This window comes from Engystomops pustulosus, chromosome 2 (assembly GCF_040894005.1).
Source record: "Engystomops pustulosus chromosome 2, aEngPut4.maternal, whole genome shotgun sequence".
NCBI classification, from domain to species: Eukaryota; Metazoa; Chordata; class Amphibia; order Anura; family Leptodactylidae; genus Engystomops; species Engystomops pustulosus.
The window spans coordinates 9,294,377-9,306,117 of NC_092412.1; the positions used below are offsets into that span (position 1 = coordinate 9,294,377).

Sequence of the window (11,741 nt, forward strand, 5' to 3'; positions counted from 1 at the left end):
TGCAGGGAGGAGAGAAGAAGCTCCAGTGCGTGGTGCAGGGAGGAGAGAAGAAGCTGCAGTGTGCGGTGCAGGGAGGAGAGGAGAAGCTGCAGTGTGTGGTGCAGGGAAGAGAGGAGAAGCTGCAGTGTGTGGTGTAGGGAGGAGAGAAGAAGCTGCAGTGTGGTGTAGGGAGGAGAGAAAAAGCTGCGGTACATGGAGCAGAGAAAAAGCTACAGTGCAGTGCAGGGAGGAGAATAGAAGCTGCAGTGTGGTGCAGGGAGGAGAGAAGAAGCTGCAGTGTGTGGAGCAGGGAGGAGAGGAGAAGCTGCAGTGTGCGGTGCAGGAAGGAGGAGAAGAAGCTGCAGTGTGGAGCAGGGAGGAGAGGAGAAGCTGCAGTGTGCGGTGCAGGGAGGAGAGGAGAAGCTGAAGTGTGCGGTGCAGGGAGGAGGAGAAGAAGCTGCAGTGTGCGGTGCAGGGAGAAGAGGAGAAGCTGCAGTGTGTGGTGCAGGGAAGAGAGAAGAAGCTGCAGTGTGCGGTGCAGGGAGGAGAGGAGAAGCTGCAGTGTGCGGTGCAGGGAGGAGAGAAGAAACTGCAGTGCTGTGTAGGGAGGAGAAAAGAAGCTGCAGTGTGGAGCAGGGAGGAGAAGAGAAGCTGCAGTGTGCGGTGCAGAGAGGAGGAGAAGAAACTGCAGTGTGCGGTGCAGAGAGGAGAGAAGAAGCTGCAGTGTGTGGTGCAGGGAGGAGAGAAGAAGCTCCAGTGCGTGGTGCAGGGAGGAGAGAAGAAGCTTCAGTGCGGTGCAGGGAGGAGAGAAGAAGCTGCAGTGTGCGGTGCAAGGAGGAGAGAAGTAGCTTCGGTGCAGTGCAGGGAGGAGAGAAGAAGCTGCAATGTGTGGTGCAGGGAGGAGAGGAGAAGCTGCATTGTGGTGCAGGGAGGAGAGGAGAAGCTGCAGTGTGCGGTGCAGGGAGAAGAAGCTGCAGTGTGTGGTGCAGGGAGGAGAAGAAGCTGCAGTGTGTGGTGCAGGGAGGAGAGAAAAAGCTGCGTTTGGTGCAGGGAGGAGAAGAAGAAGCTGCAGGGTGCGGTGCAGGGAGGAGAGGAGAAGCTGCAGTGTGTGGTGCAGGGAAGAGAGGAGAAGCTGCAGTGTGTGGTGCAGGGAGGAGAATAGAAGCTGCAGTGTGGTGCAGGGAAGAGAGAAGAAGCGTCACTGTGCAGTGCAGGGAGGAGGAGAAGAAGCTGCAGTGTGCGGTGCAGGGAGGAGAGAAGAAGCTGCAGTGTGCGGTGCAGGGAGAAGAGAAGCCACGATACAAAAGGATTTATTTATTTATTTTTATTTTGCAATTTGGGGTGTGTCTGTGTGCCGGAAGCTTAGGCTTCTTCATGCCCCAGTAGCCTCTCTTGCCCTGCACGGGGACCGCCGCGCTTGCTCATTTATCCGTACATGCAGCCTCGCTGCCAGAGTCTCTTTTTTTAATCAAGGAGAAAAAAATCACGGCCTTATATTTTTTCTTTTCGTGTAAAGGAACAAACACAAATTTATTTCTTAAGAGGTTCAGAGAGTCCAGAAAACTCTCACCGGACGCAGCCGCTGGTGGTGTCTCTGAAGCCCATTGCAGGACGCATACATCAGGACAACAGGACATGGAGGTACTGGGCATGTGCGCGCACAATGTACTAGTGCGGCAGGGACACAGTGTAATACACAGCAAGAGAGGCTACTGGGGTGTGAAGTAGCCTAATCTCCCGCCACATGGACACGCCCCAGTAGCCTCTAATCTAATTTGTATATTATGTAGATTAGACTAGGTAATAATATTAGCTAAAGATAGTGTAGGGTAGACTATAGAAACAGGAATCTACCATCAGATATACCACAGTTAGTAGATTACTGATGGTAGTTGATCAGTATGACACTGCAGCCTAAATCACCCCTGGCCTAAATCCTTGGATCAGGAAAAGAACAGACACATATTATTATTTGTTTGTAGAGTCCATCCATATGATCCCAAATTTGACAACTTGGTGACATCCCCTCCTTGAAATATAGTTTGCTCTTAGTTCTTCTCATGTTTCCTCAGGTTCTATAGATCCAGGACTCCCAGAGGTTTCTCCTAAAGATGATCCTTTCCATCAATGATCCACCAGGGATCCGGGAGAAGGACAGAGAGCAGATGGCGGCCAGGATCCTGGAGCTCACCCTGGAGATGATCTCCTTGATAACCGGAGAGGTGAGAGTCTCCCAGGACACGGCTCTTATCTCTAGGAATAACAGCGGGAAATGACTGGAGAGGTGAAGGATTCTTAGGATCTATGTAGTGATCAGTGTCTCCCCATACACAGGATTACACAGTAGTGAAGAAGTCGTCTGGTGAGTGTGTGACCCCCCGTGTGTCAGGAGGATGGACCCAGAGCCCCATCACCGAGCCTCCACCTCATTCACTGATACATGAGCAGAAGATCCTAGAACTTACCTCCAGGATCACTGAGCTGCTGAGCGGAGAGGTGAGCGCTGCCGGGAATGCTGGGACATTGTACAATAACACAAGGGAGGGGTCTGGGTGATGACTGTGTCATTGTGGGTGTCAGGTTCCTATAAGGTGTCAGGACGTCACTGTCTATTTCTCCATGGAGGAGTGGGAGTATATAGAAGGACACAAGGACCAGTACAAGGACATCATGATGGAGGACCACCAGCCCCTCACATCACCAGGTAAGAGGAGACCTTCCTGATTATAGAGGACAGAGCAGGTGTGAGGTCACCTCCTCCATCATCTCATCATCACATATAGACAATGTATCAGTCACTGTGTATATTTCCTATAGATGGATCCAGTCAGAGAAATCCCCCAGAGAGATGTCCCAGTCCTGGAGATTCCCGGGATATTACACAGGAACCAGAGAGATGTCCCAGTCCTGGAGATTCCCGGGATATTACACAGGAACCAGAGAGATGTCCCAGTCCTGAAGATTCCCGAGATATTAAAGAGGAACCAGAGAGATGTCCCAGTCCTGGGGATTCCCGAGATATTACACAGGAACCAGAGAGAAGTCCCAGTCCTGAAGATTCCCAAGATATTACACAGGAACCAGAGAGAAGTCCCAGTCCTGAAGATTCCCAAGATTGTCCGAAAGATCCAGAGAGATGTCCCAGTCCTGGAGATTCCCGAGATATTACACAGGAACCAGAGAGATGTCCCAGTCCTGAAGATTCCCGAGATATTACACAGGAACCAGAGAGATGTCCCAGTCCTGGAGATTCCCGAGATATTAAAGAGGAACCAGAGAGAAGTCCCAGTCCTGAAGATTCCCAAGATTGTCCGGAAGATCCAGAGAGATGTCCCAGTCCTGGAGATTCCCGAGATATTAAAGAGGAACCGGAGAGATGTCCCAGTCCTGGAGATTCCCGAGATATTACACAGGATCCAGAGAGATGTCCCAGTCCTGGAGATTCCCGAGATATCAAAGAGGAACCAGAGAGATGTCCCAGTCCTGAAGATTCTCAGGATTGTCCAGAGCAACCGGAGGAGAACCCACTGGATCATCATGTAGGTGGAGCTGAGGTTCCTGTGAATCCTCTATAGATGGATGTAATGAAGCTACTTACCTTCTCCAGCAGCAGTGGGTGGAGGGTCTATGGCTCCTCTTAGTATTATTAGTGGAGGAAGAGTATGGAGTTGTAGTAATAAGTCGGATATATTTAGTACATCACCTGCAGGTCTCCATCTTCTCAGTTAATGAACTTCACCATAGAACCTGACTTGGGTCACACTACGATGGTGGTTGGTGGTAAGGGGCTGGTGTTCAGTACGTGCCCCAGCCCCTGGATGATCTCTCCTGAGAGCAGGTCATAGTCAAAACAAAGCTCCTCAGTCTCCTCTCAGCAGGGTCAGGAGAGATGTCCGGGGCTGCACCAGCAGTTTCTGTCCTCAATGCTCCTCTAGTACAGAGAAAAGTCTCTGTGATCCCGTCTCCTCCTGCAGGAGATTATTCCCCTTAGTTCCTGGTTCTGGAGGTTTCTGTCCATCACTTGGATATAAGATAAGGGGGCGCATTTACTAAGGCTCCGCAGTCCATGGGAATACACAACGATTTCCGATGTGCGCCTCATTTAGAAAAGGTTTTTGGCACACAAGATCGGATTTTGGCGAATCGGCGCCGGGTTTCACGCAACACAAAACTGGGGACGACCCGACGGATTCGGACAACGCACGGGATTTAACTTTCAAAATTGTGTAACAAGTGTTGTGTTGTGTAACATTGACTTACAAGCACGCGACACATACAGGATTCATCTTCGTCGGACTGTCCGGATCAAGGATCGTGACAGGACCGGGTAAGTAAATGTGCCCCAATATCTGGATACATTTCCTTGTTTTCTCATGTCCTTCATGTTGGATCTTTCCAGGAAAGTTGTGGTGGAAGGAGGAGCGGAGAGGAAATCCCCTCATCAGTGACAGAGGAGGGTAAGAGCCTTTCATGTATCTTGTGGGTTATTCTTCCCTTATACATTGCAGGGAGAGGTCACATCCAGGGGAGGAGATGGAGATGACATAGACACCGGCTCCTCTGTCTCTGGTCTCCTCCTCCAGTCAGTCGGATCAGTCTATATCCACATGTTGTGTTACTATAAGTTGCTGTATTTCCCATGTGTCTACTTTACATTTTCATCATTTCTGAAATGTCTGGATAATTTATTTTGATGTCACGCGCTACAAATCGAATATGGATTTTCTGTATTTTAAGGATTGACGATTTTGGGGATAAATACAGTTTTGAATGAAATTTTACAAATTTAACATCAAAATCCCCTCTATATAATCAACCCATTCAAATCTGCACCCCCTCATACTATCAGAAACCGCTTTTAAGAAGATTGTTAACCCCCTGAGATCTTCATAGTAATGACATCAAAATGGAGATGAAATTTTGAATGGTGAAATTGTGCCGGTTATACGTTCATTTAGCCCTAAAATTTACACATTTCCAAAAGATAAACAGAGAAAACCCACCATACAATTTGTTCTGCAACTTCTCCTGAGTGCAGAGACCCCCCACTTGTGGCCATTACTTCTCCTGAGTACAGAGACCCCCCACATGTGGCCGTTACTTGTTTTATGGGTGCACAGCGAGGCACAGGAGGGAAGGAGCGTCCTGCAGCTGCCAGGATTTTAGTTTCCTCATTGGCCCCTTTTGTAGGCTATAAAGTTTTTAGCTTTTTTGTTATTGGCTCATCTGGGGATGACACGGGTGGCTGCAATTTGGGAGAGGGCTTGAAATTAAGACCCCTGGACCTGTTTCTCAATGGCATGTCCTAGTATCAATGTCCTGTATATAGCTGCCATAGCAGGTCCCACCTTCTTTAGCAGTTTTCTCAGACTGTTAGACACGACTCCAGAGTGAGATGGTTTGTAAGGATTTGATTATTTCTAACATAACTGATACAGCTCTAGTTTACCTGCTATCTCCAGGATGAGTGTTTTTTAGGATCGCATCCTCGGAGTGTAACAGAAGACATAGAATTTCTGCCAGAGACAAAGTAGAAAAGTTTATGAGATATATACGTTAGAACAGTAACATCACTTCCCTAAGCAACAATTTTGATAGAAGGATCCGCTATCCAAACCCCACATTACATCAGATTTTTGAAGCGTACCTCTCCTTTTATAGACTCCTTGCTCTGTGCGTATATAGATATTCAGACGAGTGTACATTTCAGTAATGGTGGGCATAGAGCTTTGTATCCAATGGGAGGCAATAAGTTTCCAGGCCTGGAATAAAATACAAGCAATAGTTACAGAAAGTGACCCTGTGTCTTCCCCCACAATGCCTAAGGCACATAAGCGTGGAGTGGGTTGAAAAGACGTCCCACAGAATTCTCCAATGAACTCTAAAACTGCCATCCACAATGGTCCTTCCCACCTTCATTCCCATTTGCATTGGCCGTGCAAAATTTGGGAAATGCCTCTGTGTCCCAAACTCCAATCTTATGAGCTTTTGTGTCTGGTATAAGACAGAGTATAAGTCTCTTGTGCTGTCTGATTAAGTGTCCCTATAATAGGATGATCCGCCCCCGACAGCTCGATTTTGAACTGTCCAAATATGAAGTAACCAAAAAATGTTGTAGAAGAAGGGGTGAGGAATATCAATCTTTTGCGCTTGTCCCCGTCTTGTATGTCGGCTACTGGTGATTTATATTCAAAATATTTTTATTACATTTTTCAATGTAACAACCTACAAAAACAAGTACAATTGAACAGAAGAAAAGAATCAGCATGTACATAGCACTAAGGCAGAGGTCACGCAGGACCGCGCAATATATTGGCATTGAAAGCATATCCTATTGCGGAACCAGAGATCCGTTCTGTGATGTTTGTGGATAGTGTATTTACAGACATGAGAACATGTATGACTTCCAGCCTAAGGATTTGATCAAAGATCATAGAGACATGCGATATATATTAATTATTATTACTGAAGCCATGAATGGGAAGTATTGTTTACTGTCATTAAGGATTATGGGGCCCTTTCCCTTATATTTCATCCCAGCGGGGGACACCGTGTTATCCTGGGATGACCAAGCGGGCTGCTGTTTCCCTTCTATTGGGACCGGAAAGTTCCTGGGAGGATAGACACCAGACCTATCTTAGGGGTGATAATGACCGTGCGTGTGACAACTGCAGCATAGGTGCTGGACACTCTCTCCCAAAAGGGCTTGATCTTATCACACTCCCACCATATGTGGAGCATTAGTAGTACCTATGCAGCATCTCAGGCACCCGGTACCTTCGGGTAAGCATTTTGTAATTCTTTTGTTGTGCGGTGCACGCGATAGAGTTTATGTGTGAAAGCGTACATCTTTTCTCTGTCTTGAGGAGAGAGCTCTGTATCGAGCTCCTGCTCCCACATGCCGACATATCCCGGGTCACCTGTAAATAGGGAATAGGGACCGAATATATTTGTGAAATAGCATGGAGTTGGGGAGACTGCAGGCTAATAAGATCCTCAAAAGGTGTCTTACTAGAATCAAAAGACGCCTGTTCACTGTCAATGACCGACCGCAATTGAGTATACTCAAACCAGGACAATGGGGTGTCCGGTCATCTATGCTGCAAGGCCTCAAATGTCGTTAAGGTGCCATTTTCAACTATACTACCCATACGAGGGTCATCTGCATAGTGCCACAGCAAAAAAGATTCCCTGTCCTTCCCCCGGGCAAAGGGTGGATTGTGGAGAAGAGGTTGCCGCGATTGCGAGTTAAGAGGCCTTTATGCCAAATTTTTTGCCAAACTTCAATTGCTACGCGAGAGAACCTTGCGTGTTTTTCTATAGAACGGAGTGCATGTTTACCTATCCAGGGGAGGTATCCCAGTGTGACAGAGGAGAATTCATGTTCTAAGGCAACCCACTGCTTTGTTTTGGAATGAAATTGCTAGTCTAGAAAACGTTGAAGAGTAACAGCCCAGTGATACACCTGAAGATCAGGAAGACCTGCACCCCCAGCAGTTTTAGGCCTAGTGAGTACTTGCCACCCTATCCTAGGTCTACTGGTTCCCCATACAAACCGTGTCATTGCAGACCGTAACTTCTTAAAAAAGGAAGGGGGAGGGGCTATTGGGGCACCCTGGAACAGATATAAAAAGCGAGGAAGAATGTCCATTTTGAGTGCGTTTATCCTCCCGAACCAGGACAACCTCTTCTTATCGTATCCATTAAGATCTTTCAGAGTACGCTCTAATAGGGGAGCGTAATTGAGTGCATATATCTCATCAGAGGAGGGGTATATTCGGTATGCCATCGGAATGGAAAACTGCAGCATGCTGTGCCTCCTTTGGTGGCAAAGAAATATTTAGGGCCTCCGATTTGGAGTAATTTATTTTGAAACTACTCAAATGACCATACCTCTCAAACTCGTGGAGCAGGGATGGAAGAGTGATTTGTGGTTGATAGAGATATAACAATAAATCGTCGGCATATAGAGCCGCCTTGTAATGGGTATCCCCCACCCATGCTCCATGAATTTTCGGGTTTTTCCTAATTGCTACTGCCAGATGCTCCATCACGATGGCGTACAACAAAGGGGACAATGGACATTCCTGTCTAGTGCCATTGTTAATTGACACAGGATCTGACAGGGAGCCACCCACTTGTGTTAATGCTTCGTTCATGAACCCCCAGTGGACCCTATCAAATGCCTTTTCCGCATCGATACACAGGAGGCATAATGGGGTTTTAGATGCTTTGGCTCAGGAGATCAATGAAGCCGTTTTGTTGAGATTGTCCCATGCTTCACGCCCAGACACAAAGCCGACTTGGTCATAATGTATAACTGATGGCAAAAGTGGGCCTAATCTGTTGGCCAGTATTTTGGAATACAGCTTAATGTCCACGTTTATCAAGGATATGGGTCTATAGCTGCCAGCGCCGTAGGGTCTTTGCCCGGTTTTGGCAGCACGCTTATGTGTGCCTCCAGTGACTGAGGGGCAAAAGGGGTGCCCTCAGATATAGAGTTAAACACCCTGTGAGGGATTCTCTCATGAGCTTATAAAAAGCAGGCGTGAACCCGTCTGGGCCAGGACTTTTACCTGATGGAGTTTCCCTAATAGCATGATGCACCTCTTCCTCCTCTATAGGTTGCTCCAATGATTCAGTGGACTCGTTAGTGATAACCGGTAATGCCATATCAGACATATAATTCCGCATGCGATCTAAAAGGGGGCCCCCTCCCATATCTGCAAACTGTGGTTGTATGTAATATAACTCGTTGTAGTAGCTGCGGAAAACTTCCACAATTTCCCACGGGTTATGTGTAAGTTATGTGTAAGTTTCCCGTTAGTAGTTTTTATTTTGGGCGTGAATGTTGCTGCGCTGCGGGGATGCAGGAACCTCGCTAATGGCCTCCCACACTTGTTGGCATATTCGTAAAGTTAACAACAAAATTGGGTTCTATAGCGGAGGTGGGCCTGGTCCAGGAGACCCCTCAGCTCCTCCCCTCTCCCCGTAAGCTGAGAGGTCTGGAGCCAAAGAGGATTTATGGAGCGACTCCAAATCGCTTATCTGCTGTGCAAGAGACGTGATCTTTGCCTCCTTCTCCCTCTTCAATTGGGTGCCATGCCTAATAAATACCCTTTGAGGGTTTCCCAGCCCATGGGAAGGAGTGGTGAGTCATTCCAATGTGTTGCCAGGAAACTATCCATTGAGGATTTTAGCTCAGCAACACATAGAGGATCTTTTTAACAAGTTATCGTTACGTTGCCAGTTCCAAGAACAGCGTATAGAATGACACCAAGAAGAAGATGGGAGCGTGGTCGGATAAAACTATGTTGCCTGTGTTTGCAGTAGGCTGCCACTTCAATGCCCTGTGACTAATTCCATAAGTAATCTGTGATCTTTTCTGCGGGACATTAAACCCCCTAACATTAAGGGACTCCACCTTTAATGTAGCCATCTGATACAATACCCAGGTATAAGGTATGGGGGTACGGAGTCACATATGACAGAAACAGGAGGATAAGTGGCGGTGGTTAGGCAAAGGGGGAAGGGTTCAAATAAGAAAAGCGGAAAAGGGGAGAAGAAGCAAAAGAGAAGATAAAAGGAGCAGAGGAAGGGGAGGAATATATCTGCACCGAAGAGAAGTTGGGGCAAAACTAAGTTACGTTACAATCAGACCAGCTGGCCGTAACACCCCTAGGGGATGGTGAGTTTCCACCGAAGGTGCTCCCGGGGCCCACTGGCTACCATCCGAGTGTCCTCCTAACACTTCTGTCGGCCACTCTAGAAAGTCGAAAAGAGGGAGACGCAAATCATCAGCGAAGGTCGGAAGATCACCTTGATGACGGAGAACATGTAGCCGTCCGTTATGACGCACTTGCAAGCGGAAAGGGAATCCCCATGAGTATTGAAGAGATTTACGTCTAAGCGAATCCAACAGAGGATGCAATGCTTTACGTTTCAGCAATGTTATCTAGATAGATCCGGGAGAAACTGCACTGATGATCCTCTGAAGCGAATTTCCCCTTGTTCCCTGGCACAGTTCATGATGGATTCTTTAAGTTGATACCGATGGACCCTGCAGATTATGTCCCGTGGTCTATTCGGGTCAGGAGATTTAGGGCCTAGGGATCTGTGCTCACGGTCCAGCTCTAGTGGTGTATCTGCCGGAACGCCCAGGACCAAATTAAAGAGCCCTTGCAGACTTGAGTGAATAGCAGAGTGTTCAATGGATTCAGGGAGACACCTAACCCTGATATTGTTCCTCCAACCATGATTTTCAAGGTCGTCAAGATGATCAGATAAGGTCTGGAGCTGGGAGGATTGGGAGGCCAACTGAGCCGAGTGGGCAGCTAGCCTTTCTTCAACAGCAAGTTGAGAAGTCTCTACCGTCAACACTCTCCCTTCAATATGGTGTACTTCATCTTTGAGTGTAGACGTTTCAGATCTATAAGATTGTCCGAGCCTGGAGACATAGGACTCCATATCCTCTCTGGTGGGTATGGTGCGGATGTGTGCCCGCAAGGCTCTGATGTCAGCTAACATCTCCATGTGTAATGAGATTCTCTGAGGATACATATGCTGCTGAGGTGCTTAATCAGTTACAGGAGCACCACACTGATCTGGGGAAGTTGAGATAGAGCCTGCAGCATGTGTCGAGGAGGGGCATGAAGCTGGAGAGGGCAGGGATACCTCATGAGTGACTTGTTGCCCTGACCACACTGGGGCCAATGGGTTAAGACCTAGAGGTGACACAGGCCAAAGAGCAGGGGGCCCTACATCCATAGGCGGTGAGAGTGACCCCGTGAGGAACCCCAGCGGGGTGATAAGGCCAACGAGTGGCACAGTGAGGGCAGCTGTTCTATTACCCATGGGGAGGATTGTGCCACATTAACTATGGCAGGTTCCCAATATCCCTGGGGTCTGCGTTAGAGGCCGACAGGCCTTCTGCCTCAACGATGTCTGGAGCAGGGCTGCTTATCAGACCGCAGCTTGAAGCCTCTCCGGGTCTCTGTGGTGCAGGGGATCAGGTGCAGGCGCCTCCTGCAATGGCACGCAGCTCCTGACGTTCGCGCTCTTCTGCGCCACCATCTTAGATTTGCCGCGTGGGGATCCTGAAGTGCCCGGCGTGGCAGGCAGCAGCGTCCGTGTTCCCCGGCCCGGGTTTGGTGAGTCCAATATGGATCCTCCAGGTAGCGGGGCCACCAGAGCACCCCGCTGCATTGAGTTCCCCGCCTCCGATGTGGCCAGATCAATAAGATCCGCCGCCATTGCCAGCATGCCTGTGGTGGCTGCAGCAGAGGAGCGGCCCGTCATGTAAGTCTCGATACAGCGGCTCGCTGGCCGGGAAAGTGGGTTGGAAGCAGCTCTGGTACCTCTCCTACCACCCATGCAGTCGGTCAAATTTAGGGTGATGATCCTATGTTTACTCTGGGCCCAGCACGGGAGCTCTCAAGAGACACAGCCTCATGCTTCCATGGGCAAACACACCCCCTACTGGCGATATATATATTTTTTTTTTCAAATTCTCAAATCCTTTCCATTTACATATTTCCGGAAGAGCCGAATTAGATGACAATGGAATGCATATAGTTGAACCCTTCACCTGCATTAGCACCCTGAATAGTCTTTCCATTGTCTATATTGCTCACCCACTTCTAGCATATACAGTGGAACCTTCCATCTCGCACCCTCCACTAGATACTTGCCCTCCATCCCCTAACCAGTCCCAACTCCACATTCCTTTATATGGTGCAATTGTACGGCTAAATAATAAACCC

At 48.3% G+C, this 11,741-nt stretch overlaps 1 pseudogene; it reads left to right on the top strand.

Annotated features, from left to right (window-relative positions):
• The first annotated feature begins 2,659 nt into the window (after positions 1-2,659).
• The window catches only part of LOC140116871 (uncharacterized), a 47,000-nt pseudogene continuing 37,918 nt past the window's right edge, over positions 2,660-11,741 (top strand).